At 49.9% G+C, this 12,899-nt stretch overlaps 1 pseudogene; it reads right to left on the reverse strand.

Annotated features, from left to right (window-relative positions):
• Positions 1–1,299: 1,299 nt before the first annotated feature.
• Positions 1,300–1,422, reverse strand: LOC134760755 (U2 spliceosomal RNA; annotated as a pseudogene).
• Between the last annotated feature and the right edge of the window lie 11,477 nt (positions 1,423–12,899).

Here is a 12,899-nt window from a genome sequence, read left to right on the forward strand (position 1 = left end):
GATACTACATTTAAATCTAAATTTAAATCTACCATCTTACTTTGTTTTCTATTTTTGTCCTTTCTATGTTCTCTTTTATATCCTCTCTGGATTTATTACAAGATTGTTTGTGGCTTTTAAAAAAAGTCATTGCTTGAATGATGAGAGCTTATATTTAAAAAGGCAGGGGGCTAAAATAAATAAATAATTTTAAAAATAAAAATAAAGTCATTGTTTTCCTTTGAGTGTTTGAGAGTTACAATTCTAGGCTGGGCGAGGTAGCTCAAGCCTGTAATCCCAGCGCTTTGGGAGGCCAGCCCAGGTGGATCACCTGAAGTCAGCATCGTGAAACCCCATCTCTACTAAAAATACAAAAATTAGCCGGGCACAGCGGCATGTGCCTGTAATCCCAGCTACTCGGGAGGCTGAGGCAGGAGAATCACTCGAACCTGGGAGGCGGAGGTTTCAGTGAACCAAGATCTCGCCATTTCACTCCAGCCTGGGCAACAAGAGCAAAACTCCATCTCAAAAAAAAAAGAAATATATATGAGTAGATATTAAATGTGTACACATATATACATATATAAAGGCTAAAATAATGATCTAAGCCTCCTCTCAAGAAGTTAGAAAAAGAACAACAAAATAAATGTAAGAGCACAGAAAGAAGGAAATAATAGGGAGTAGATACAAAGAAAATAGAAAAGAAACATTCAATAAAGAAAATCAACAAAGCGAGTTTATTTAAAAAAATGAATGAAATTGAAAAACCACTAGGGAAATTGATCAACGTGAAAAGAAAGCACACATAGCTGTTACTGGAATTGGGTGGGGGGAGACATTACTATAGATTTAAAGACATTAAAACGATTAGAACAGGACACATGTCTAGGGTTGTGTGAGGCATTCACTTCCCAAGGGTACAGAGCTCACTCTGCTCACCAAGCTGTGATCCCTGGCTTAGAGTTCCAGCCACATAGTGGGAAGGGGGTTTCTTTTTCTAATTAACAAAACATGATACAGGCTAGTGGACCTCCCAAATAAAAGAATATTTAGACTAAAACCCTATCAAAAAAAAATAGCTAGAATAATATGAACGATGCTAAGGGCTGGGTGTAGGTGACTCATGCCTGTAATCCCAGCACTTTGGGAAGCTGAGGCAGGTGGATCACTTGAGGTCAGGAGTTTGAGACCAGCCTGGCCAACATGATGAAACCCCATCTCTACCAAAAATACAAAAAGTTAGTTGGGTGTGGTGGCAGGCACATGTAATCCCAGCTACTTGGGAGGCTGCGGCAGGAGAATCGCTTGAGCCTGGGAGGCGGAGGTTGCAGTGAGCCGAGATCGTGCCACTGCACTCCAGCCTGGGCAACCGAGTGACTCTGTTTCAAAAAAAGAAAAAAAAAAATGCTACACTTGATCTTAGCCAAAAGGCCAAGACGCGATAAAATAATAATAATAATAAATGATGCTAAGGAAAAGAGTGACTTGCTGAAGGACGTTGCCCTCATTATGTGTGCAAAGTTTAAAATTACATGAAACAAAATGATGTATTATTTATGGCCAAATAATAAAAGATAGAGCCATCATCAGCGTGTTTGTGATGACCTAAGACCATCTTTTAATAAAGATTGTAATTCAGGTCATTCCCCTCCCCTGCTCAGAATCCTCCCATGATTCTCCAGTGCCCTCAGAGTAAAGTCCCCGCTCCCTTGTCCTCCGGGTCCAGCTTGTCCTCCCCGGCTTCCACGCTCTCCTTTCCTCCCTCTTCGCCTGCCACTCGCGCGTCTTTGCCCCAAGCTTGTTCTCACCTCAGAGCCTTTGCAGTTGCAGTGCCTTCTGCCTGGTGCACCCTTGCCTCCGCTGCCTCCTTGAAATTCACCGCTCAACTCAAATGTCCCCTCCCCTCCAGCCACTCCAGCTTGATACATGCAGCTGTGATTTGTTCCACTTTTGCCGGCACACCCCTGGTCTGCCTAGAAGTTCCACAAGGACACCCCCGCCCCATCTGATTTGTCACTGCTGTGTCCCTAGGGTCCAGAGCAGTACTGCGCTGGGACTGGGATCTGGGGATACAAGGCTCTGCCAGCTATGACCACCAGGGGGCATCCACGGGTCAGAAATCACGGCTTTGAGACCCACTGGGCCAGGCCACAGAGAGAGGTGTGCGAGACAGGCCTGGGAAGAGGGAGACTCCAGCCCTCTCTGAACGCAGCGACCCGGAGACCACTGCTATCCTTCCTGAGGGTCCTCCCTGCAGCCTGATGGTAAAGATGAGGAAACTGAGGCTCAGAAAGGCCACAGGGGATGGGCGCGGTGGCTCATGCCTGTAATCCCAGCACTTTATCACTTGAGGTCAGGAGTTCAAGACCAGCCTGGCCAACATGGTGAAACCCTGTCTCTACTAAAAATGTTTAAAAAAAGAAAAAAAAAAAAGCTGGGTGTGGTGGCGGGTGCCTGTAATCCCAGCTACTCAGGAGGCTGAGACAGGAGAATCACTTGAACCCAGGAGGCGGAGGTTACAGTGAGCCGAGACCATGCCACTGCACTCCAGCCTGGCAACAGAGTGAGACTCTATCTCAAAAAAAAAAAAAAAAAAAAAAAGAGCCACAGAAATGTCAAACACTCCTTCCCCCTCCTCACAGGACATTGACAGGGAAGCTACAGATGGAGGGTGGGTGGGGACACTGGGAGCCCTGGCCTGGCTGGGAGGAACAAGTCAGGGCAGCCAGGCTCAGACTGACCCTCCTGTCCATGAGGAGCCTCAGCTCACACAGGTGGCCCAATCCCTGCCTGGGTTCAGCAGCTCCCATTGCACACATGGGGAAACTGAGGCTCAGAGACAGGCTGGAGCTGGACTCTGTACACCAGAATCCAGCAGGTCCTGCCACACCACTGCTGCCCACTGAATCCTCCCCAGCTGCCATCTGTGGTAGGGCTTGGGGACCCAGTGTGGGGACAGCAGGCGGGTGCCCCTCACCCACTTCCTTCCAGTTCCCTATTCAATAGATGGAGAACTGGGCCTGAGCCCACCCAGGTTCATCTGGGGGCCCCAAACTCAGACTACTCCCCACAAGAGGAAACGACCAGTGGCCTGGCCCTGGAGTGGGCAGGGAAGCCCCGTGTTCAAAGCTGTGCCCCACAGACCCGACTCCCTGTGCTGTGTGACCTTGAGCAGGCTCCTTGCCCTCTCTGGGCCTGTTTCTCCGTCCACTGGTGGCTTCTTCATGCCACTTTGTTAGAAGAGTCTCTGGAAGAAGAAAAAGGTCACTTGTCAACCAATTAAGAACTGCTGAGATGCTCTTTCTAAGCACTGAGGTTCTTACATGACACAAAGACCCTGATATGGCCAGTGCACTGTTGTTTATTGAAATTGAGGTGAAATTCACATAACACATGGTTAACCATTTTATTTTATTTTATTTTATTTTTTATTTGAGATAGGGTCTCACTGTGTCACCCAGACTGGAGTGCAGTGGTGCGATCACAGCTCACTGCAACCTCGGTCTCCCGGGCTCAAGTGATCCTGCCACCTCTGAGTAGCTGGGACAACAGGCGCATGCCACCATGCCTGGCTAATTTTTGTAGTTTTGGGTAGAGACAGGGTGTCACTAGGTTGCCAGGGCTGGTCTTGAACTCTTGGGTTCAAGCCATCCTCCCGCCTCAGCCTCCCAAAGTGCTGGGCTTACAGGTGTGAGCCACCGCGCCTGGCTACAGTTAACCATTTGAAAGTGAACAATTCAGTGGCATTTAGGACATTCGCAACGTCGTGCAACCGCTATCTGATTCCAGAACATTTCCATCACCCCAAAAGGAAACCCCGTCCCCATCGGCAATCACTCCTCATTCCTCTTCCCCAGCCCCAGGTAACACGAATCTATCTTGTGTCTCTATGGATTTGCCTGTTCTGGGCATTTCATATCAATGGAATCTCACACTACGTGACCTTTTGTGTCTGGCTTCTCTCACTCAACATTGTGGGGATTTGTTTGTTTGTTTGTTTGTTTTTGAGACAGAGTCTGGCTCTGTCGCCCAGGCTGGAGAGCAGTGGCATGATCTCAGCTCACTGCAACCTCTGCCTCCCAGGTTCAAGAGATTCTCCTGCCTCAGCCTCCCGGGTAGCTGGGATTACAGGCTCCCTCCACCACACCCGACTAATTTTTTGTATATTTAGTAAGAAGGGGTTTCACCACATTGGCCAGGCTGGTCTCGAACTTCTGACGTCAACTGATCCGCCCACCTCAGCCTCCCAAACTGCTGGGATTACAGGTGTGAGCCACCATGCCCGGCCAACATCAGGTTTTTGAGGTTCACTCTCGTCACAGTGTGGATCAGTGCTGCATTCCTTTTTACGGATGCATAATATCCCACTGCACAGATACCTCACATTCTGTGTATCAGTTCATCTGCCAACAAAAATGAAGGCTGTTTCCACCTTTTAGACATCGTGAGCCATGCTATGAACTTTCGCGCACAAGTGTCTGTTTAAACATCTGCTTTCAATTCTTCCGGGTATATACCCAGGAATAGAATCCCTGGATCATATAGTAATGTTAGGCTTAACTTTCTGAGGAATTTCACAATTTCACCGTGTGTGTGTGAGTGTGTGTGTGTGTGTGTGTGTGTGTGTTTTATAAGGCCCCTGGCCAAACTGGGAATATAGTGCCTAGAAATTTCTGGCAAGTACTTTTCTCTGAGCGCTTTCCTCTGCATCAACCTGTCCCTCCCACCAGAGCCTGCTGACCCTGACTGACCATAGTCCACTTCCAAGGCAACCCCAGCCCGCCCAGCCTCAGGGCAGTATCTGCACCTGTGTTATGTCCCCATCACCCATGCTTTGAATGCTACTGATATTTTGTATACTTAAAGTGCTACCCAGGCTGGGCGCGGTGGCTTACACCTGTAATCTCGCACTTTAGGAGGCCGAGGCAGGCCGATCACCTGAGGTCGGGAGTTCAAGACCAGCCTGGCCAACATAGTGAAACCCTGTCTCTATTAAAAATACAAAAAAATGGTCAGACATAGTGGCTCACACCTGTAATCCCAGAACTTTGGGTGGCCAAGGCGCGTGGATCACCTGAGATCAGGAGCTCGAGACCAGCCTGGCCAACATGGTGAAACCCCATCTCTACTAAAAATACAACAATTAGTCAGACGTGGTGGTGAGTGCCTGTAATCCTAGCTACTCAGGAGCTGAGGCAGGAGAATTGCTTGAACCTGGGAGGCAGAGGTTGCAGTGAGCCAAGATCACACCACTGCACACCAGCTTGGGCGATAGAGGGAGACTCAGTCTTAAAAAAAAAAAAATTAGCCAGATGTGGGGGTGCGCGCCTGTAATCCCAGATACTCAGGAGGCTGAGGCAAGAGAATCACTTGAACCTGGGAGGCAGAGGTTGCAGTGAGCCGAGATCAGGCCACTGCACTCCAGCCTGGGCGACAGAGCAAGACTCCATCTCAAAAAAATAAAAATAAAAAAAATAATAAATAAATACATAAATAATAAAATGCTGCCCAAATTGTTTTGTTTTAGAGACTATAAAAACAGAAAAAGGGGCTGGGCGTGGTGGCTCACGCCTGTAATCCCAGAACTTTGGGAAGCTGAGGCGGGCAGATCACGAGGTCAGGTGATCGAGACCATTGTGGCTAACAGTGTGAAACCCCATCTCTACTAAAAACACAAAAAATTAGCTGGGCATGGTGGTGGGCGCCTGTAGTCCCAGCTACTCGGGAGGCTGAGGCAGGAGAATGGCGTGAACCCAGGAGGCGGAGCTTGCAGTGAGCCAAGATTGAGCCACTGCACTCCAGCCTGGGCACAGAGCGAGACTCTGTCTAAACAAAAAAAAAGAAAAAGAAAGAGATGACCTATGACCCATCTCTCTTCTTGGAGCTGCTGTGGGCTCAGGCTGGAGAAAGTTAGTGGGTGTGTCCTTCTGATTAGAGGACCCCCCACCACCCAGACTCTTCTGGCAAGCTCCAGCTCATCTCACAAAGCCCAGCTCTGATGACCCCTCCTCCAGGCAGCCCTCCTGGATCTCCCAGGAAGGTCCTAGCTCTGGCTTATCCCTGACTATTCAGAGCTGGGCTATGTCGTGAAAGGCCTCACTGCTCTCTTCCTTTGCTTTGCCTTTTTCTTTCTTTCTTTTTTTTTTTTTTTTTTTTGAGCTGGAGTCTTGCTCTGTCGCCCAGGCTGGAGTGCAGTGGAGCGATCTTGGCTCACTGCAACCTCTTCCTCCCAGGTTCAAGCGATTCTTCTGCCTCAGCCTCCCGAGTAGCTGGGACTACAGGCGTGCACCACCACATTCCAGGTATTTTATTTATTTATTTATTTATTTATTTATTTATTTATTTATTTGTATTTTTAGTAGAGATCGGGTTTCTCCACGTTGATCAGGCTGGTCTCGAACTCCTGACCTCAAGTTATCCACCCGCCTCGGCCTCCCAAAGTGCTGGGATTACAGGCGTGAGCCATCATGCCCGGCCAGTTCTCTTCCTTTGGTGCTCACCCTTTTGTCCAACAACACCCCAGAGATGCTTCTGAGACCCACAGTGCTTGCTGAGAGCATCTGGGCACCTTCTCAGTGCTCAGCCCCTGTCCAGGCCCACAGGCAGGTCTCTGCCCAGTCTGAGTGTCCCCTGAACTCTCCAGCCCCACTCCTGACCCTCATTCATTCATTTGTTTGGGTATTTATGGAGCACCTCCTGTGTACAGAGACTCAGCTGACACAGACAGACAAAACCCCAGTCCCGGGGAGTCACGGGGTGGGAGACAGACGCCCTTGACAGTCACCACATGGCACGTGGGGTGTCGGGCGGGCAGGGACAGAAGGGGAGGCGAGGACACAGCAGGATGGAGACCCCAAGTCCCTGGAGACAAGGCCCCGTAGTGGGGGTTGGGGCTGTGAGGAGGGCACGGGGGGGCCACAGCGGGTTCCGGGCGTCAAGGCCGCCTCTGGCCACCGATGGGAGAGGGAGGAACCCCAGCAGAAGGGAGGTCAGGGCTCCAGGGTGGGAGCAGGGAGCGATGGTGGGGCCCCACCGGAGAACGGGTGGGGAGAGAATTGTGGGATTTGGGTGCAGCCAGAGAGAGTGGAAGAGGCTGAGGCCAGCAGAGTTGTGGGGGTGGGGAGCTCATGGGGTGAGGGTGGCGTGGAGGGGCCCCCACACCCTCTGGGCAGCGTACACATCCGACCAAGGATTCAGTTCCTCAAAAATGCCACATTGGCGCGTGTGTGCACATGGGCAGAGCATGCACACGGACACGCACGACACACACAGGCACACACACCTGCACATACAGACACACAATATACGGAGAGACATACAGACAACACACACAACACACACAACACGGACACACACACAACACATGGATGCACACACACAGACACACAACACACAGAGACAGAGACACAGAGACACCACACACCACACACATACAACACAGAGACACACACATAACACATGCACATCAAACACAACTACACTCAACATAGAGACAGACACACACACAGAGACATGCAACACACAGAGAGACACACAGAGACACACATACAACACACACAAACACATACGCAGAGACACACAACACACAGACACACAGAAACCTACGACAGACACACATACAACACACACAACATACACGTACAACACACAAGGCACATGCACAGAGACACACAACATACAGAGACACACAGAAACCCACGACAAACACACATACAACACACACAACACACACGTACAACACAGAGACAAACACATAACACATAGATGCACACATACAACACACACACACATCAAATACAACTACACACAACACAGAGAGACATACAGCATACATATAGACACACATATAACACACAACACATGTGCAACACAGATATAACACATAGATGCACGCAAAGCACACACAACACACACAGACACACAAAACACAACTACACACACAACACACAGACACACATAGAGACACACAACGTGCACAGAGACACACGCACACAACAGCTACAGAGACACACAGACACCATGCAGACAACACAGACATACACATACATCGCTTGAACCCGGAAGGCGGAGGTTGCAGTGAGCCAAGATCACGCCACTGCACTCCAGCCTGGGTGACACAGCAAGACACTGTCTCAAAAAAAAAAAAAAAAAAGCCCATTTTGCAGAGGAAAACTGAGGTCAGAGAGCAGAGGCAACGTCCCCAAGCTCTGAATAGTCAGGAATGAGCTGGAGCCAGGACTTTCACGTGGCAGGGACACACGGCAAGGACTGGCACGTGCCAGCTCCCAAGACAGCAGGCTGGGAGCCTCCCTGCAGCCCAGAACATTCCCATCCCCACGGCAGTTCCTGCAGGGCCCCTCCCCCGCCCCGCCTGCCCTGACGCTGAGCTGAGCGCATTTCCCATCCCACCCCTGGCTCCGTTCCATTCCAAGAGAAACAGGTTGCACCTGCACAGTTCCCAGAAGGCCCTGGGCAGCAGGAGGCCGGCCACGTGAGTGGGTGTGTGTGGAGACGTGCAGTCACATTGTAGCCCCCACCATGCCACTGCGCAGGAGGAGCAGGGCCACGGGTAACAGAGCCACTAAGAAGGACGTGTGGGGCACTGAGCACTCAAGTACTGGAGCCAGCCGGACCTGAATACCACCCAGGCTCAGCCACTTGCCAGCCTTTACCTCAAAGGAGGGAGGAGGGTTTTTTTTTTTTTTTTTTTTTTTGAGAGTCTCACTCTGTCAGCCAGGTGGGAGTGCAGTGGTGCGATCTCGGCTCACTGCAACCTCTACCTCCTGAGTTCAAGCAATTCTCCTGTCTCAGCCTCCCTAGTAGCTGGGATTATAGGCATGTGCTACCACACCTGGCTAATTTTTGTATTTTTAGTAGAGACAGGGTTTCACCATGTTGGCCAGGCTGGTCTCGAACCCCTGACCTCAAGTGATCTGCCCACCTCAGCCTCCCAAAGTGCTGGGATTACAGGCATGAGCCACTGCGCCTGGTCTCCTTCTTTTTTTTTTTTTTTTTTTTTTTTGAGATAGAGTCTTGCTCTGTCACCCAGGCTGGAGTGCAATGGCACAATCTCGGCTCACTGAAACCTCTGCCTCCCGGGTTCAAGTGATTCTCCTACCTCGCAGGAGGGTTCTATGAGGGGGCTTGGGAGATGTGTGCAGGAGGGGCCCCAGCAGGCCGGGAGAGCTACATAATATAACATAAAGTTCACCATTTTTAAAGTGAACAATTTGGTGGCATTCAGTACATTGACAATGTTGTCCAACCATGACCTCCACTTCCAAAGGAGACCTCATCCCGGAGCATTGCTTTTCATGGCTGCATTGTATTCCATGGTGTGGATGAAACATGCTGTGTTGACCTGTTCACTTGTTAATGGACACTTGAGTTGCTTCCACTTTGGGGCTATTGTGAACAGCCCTGCTGTGAGTGCGTGTGTCTGTGTATGTGTCTATGTGAGTGTGTGTGTCTGTGTGTCTATGTTGTGCATCTGTGTGAGTGTGTCTGTGTGTCTGTGTATGTGTGTGTGTGTATGTGAATGTGTGTGTCTGTGTGTGTCCGTGTGTCTGTGTGTGTCCGTGTGTCTCTGTGTGTGTGTGTCTGTGAGTGTGTGTGTCTGTGTGTGTGTATGTGTGTACAATAATTTGTTTGGTTCTTCCAACACACTTTTTGTGTTCTATGACCAGGAGACCCAAGTAACTCAGGCCCTTGGAGGGAGGTTCTGATTTACTGGAAAAAAAAAAAAATTCCACATTATACTCAAGACTCGAAAAACATTAAAAGAGAACCAAACTGGCTGGTTGCAGTGGCTCACACCTGTAATCCCAGCACTTTGGGAGGCTGAGGTGGGCAGATCACTTGAGGTCAGGAGTTTGAGACCAGCCTCACAAAACCCCATCTCTACTAAAAATACAAAAATTAGCTGGTCGTGGTGTTGGGCACCTGTAATCCCAGCTACTCGGGAGGCTGAGACAGGAGAATCACTTGAACCCGGGAGGTGGAGATTGCAGTGAGCCAATATGGCACCACTGCACTCCAGCCTGGGTGACAAAGCAAGAATCTATCAAAAAAAAAAAAGAGAGAGAGAAAGAGAGGGAGACCCAAACCAACAGTTTTCCCTCACTCCTCGCCCCTCAGCCCCTCCCTATGTTGCGGCTCAAAAGCCCCAAACCCAAACCAGGGAGTGGGGGACCAGTGCATGGGCAGAGGCTGCATCCTCAAGGGTGAACCATCCCGGGAAACTTTAGCCCCTCTGATGGGAGGGAAGGAGAGGACAACCTCAGAACGTCTCAAAGCTGGGTTCCTTCGGTTCACAGGCCTGAGTCCCAAAGCAGGACTGAGCTGGAGGACACAAGGACCTCCCTGAAGCCACGGGGCAGGCAGGGGCAGGAGACCCAGTTTCAGACCCACCTGGAACCTTGGGAGTGGACTTTGCCTTCCCTTCTCTGTGTGGCTGCTGCCAGGCTCCCAGCACCAGACACTGGCTCCCAGGTATCCTTCTGGTCCCTGAAGTTGGGCTGATGAGAGAAAAAAGGAGAACCCTCTCCCCTGCCTTTTTTTTTTTTTTTTTTTTTTTTTGAGAGGGAGTCTCACTCTGTCGCCCAGGCTGGAGTGCAGTGGTGCCATCTCAGCTCACTGCAACCTCGGCCTCCCAGGTTCGAGCAATTCTCTGCCTCAGCCTCCTGAGTAGCTGGGATTACAGGCACCCACCACCACGCCCTGCTAATTTTTTTGTATTTTTAGTAGAGACGGGATCTCACCATCTTGGTCAGGCTGGTCTTGAACTCCTGACCTCGTGATCCATGCACCTCGGCCTCCAAAAGTGCTGGGATTACAGGCGTGAGCCACCGTGCCCGGCCTAGAGAAAAGGGTGAATCCCCTATCTTGCCTTTTTAAAGACCAGATCTCGACCGGGCACGGTGGCTCACGCCTGTAATCCCAGCACTTTGGGAGGCCAAGGTGGGCAGATCACCTGAGGTCAGGAGTTCAAGATCAGCCTGGCCAACATGGTGAAACCCTGTCTCTACTAAAAATACAAAATTAGCTGGGCATGGTGGTGCATGCCTGTAATCCCAGCTACTCGGGAGGCTGAGGCGAGATAATCACTTGAACCCGGGAGGCGGAGGTTGCAGTGAGCCAAGATCGTGCCACTGCACTACAGCCTGGGCAACAGGAGTGAAACTTGGCCTCAAAAAAAAAAAAAAAAGATCTCATTCTGTTGCTGAGGCTGAAGTGCTGGAGTGCAGTGGCGAGATCATAGCTCACTGTAGCTTCAACCTCCCAGGCTTAAGCGATTCTCCCACCTAAGCCTCCTGAGTAGCTGGGATCGCAGGCACATGTGCCACCACGCCCAGCTAATTTTTTACTTTTTGTACAGATGGGTTCTCACTTTGTTGTCCAGGCCGGGCTGGTCTCAAACTCCTGTCTTCCAGTGATCCTCCTGCCTCAGCCTCTGAAAGTGCTGGCGTTACAGGCAGGAAGCCACTGCACCCAGCTGAAAACCCCTTTTAGTATCAGAGCACAGGGGCTGGGTGCAGTGACATCACACCTGTAATCTCAGCACTTTGGGAGGCTGAGGCAGGAGTATCACTTGAGTAGGAGTTTGAGACCAGCCTGGGCAACATAGTGAGACCCCCATCTCTAAAAAAAAAAAAAGTAAATAAATAAGTTAATTAACCAGACATGGTGGTGCCTGCCTGTAGTACCAGCTACTAGGGGGGTTGAGGTGGGAGGATCGCTTGAGCTGGGAGTTGGAAACTGCAGTGAGCTATGGTAGCACCTCTGCACTCCAGCCTGGGTGACAGAGGGAGACCGACCCTGTTTTTTTAAAAAGAGAGAGAGAGAATCATAATGTAAGTGAATAGTGTAATGTTAAATTTCAGCATATCCGTTAGATAAAGAAGTGTGGGTATGATGATTTTGCAGAACATAGGAAGTCAAGAAAATGTGTCACACTTATACCACATTAAGGATGTTGAGGCCAGGCGTGGTGGCTCACATCTGTAATCCCGGCACTTTGGGAGGCTGAGGCGGGTGGATCACCTGAGGTCAGAAGTTCGAGATCAGCCTGGCCGACATGATGAAACCCCGTATCTACTAAAAATACAAAAATTAGCGAGGCGTGGTGGCAGACACCTTTAGTCCCAGCTACTTGGGAGGCTGAGGCAGAAGAATAGCTTGAACCTGAGAGGCGGAGGTTGCAGTGAGCTGAGATCACGCCACTGCACTCCAGCCTGGGCAACAAGAGCAAGACTCCATCTCAAAAAAAAAAAAAGGAAGTTGAGTTATGTTACTCTTGCATGCTACTTTAATTTTGTTTCACACTATCTGCCAAAATAAACTCTTTCCTATAACTTAAGATGTGTGTGTATATGTATATATATACAGATGTAGATGCATGTAATTTATTGTATACTGTTAATTTCACTATTTGGGTTGTAATAACATTGTTTTGAAATAAAAATATAATTGTTCAGATCGTGGGGTACATCTGAAGTCCTTAGTCCTTAACATGTCCTCTTCCGGAAGTTGAGATCTTGGTCAGCAGGTGCCGAGGAAAGAGCCAGGTTTCAGAGCTATGGAATCAGTTTCTCTTGGAATCTCAGGTTCCTTCTCTGTGAAATGGAGATAGTGACACTCTGACTCCAAGCATTCACACATGCTGTTCCCTCAGTGTGGTCATCCCTTCCACGTCATTTGCCTGGAGAGCTCCTACGTATCATTAAACCCCAACTGTGATGTCCCTCCTCCAGGCAGCTGCCGCAGACAGATGCTCTAAATTCTCTCATCCCCACCCGCCTTCCAGCCGAGCCCTGATCCTGCAGGCTGTGGCCTTCTGTGTCCAGCTCTGTCTCCCTGAGACTAGGGGCTCCTTGAGGACTGGGCTAGGGGACACAAGGGAATGGCGAGCGTTTTATAAA

This window comes from Pongo abelii, chromosome 20, assembly GCF_028885655.2.
Source record: "Pongo abelii isolate AG06213 chromosome 20, NHGRI_mPonAbe1-v2.0_pri, whole genome shotgun sequence".
Taxonomy (NCBI): Eukaryota; Metazoa; Chordata; class Mammalia; order Primates; family Hominidae; genus Pongo; species Pongo abelii.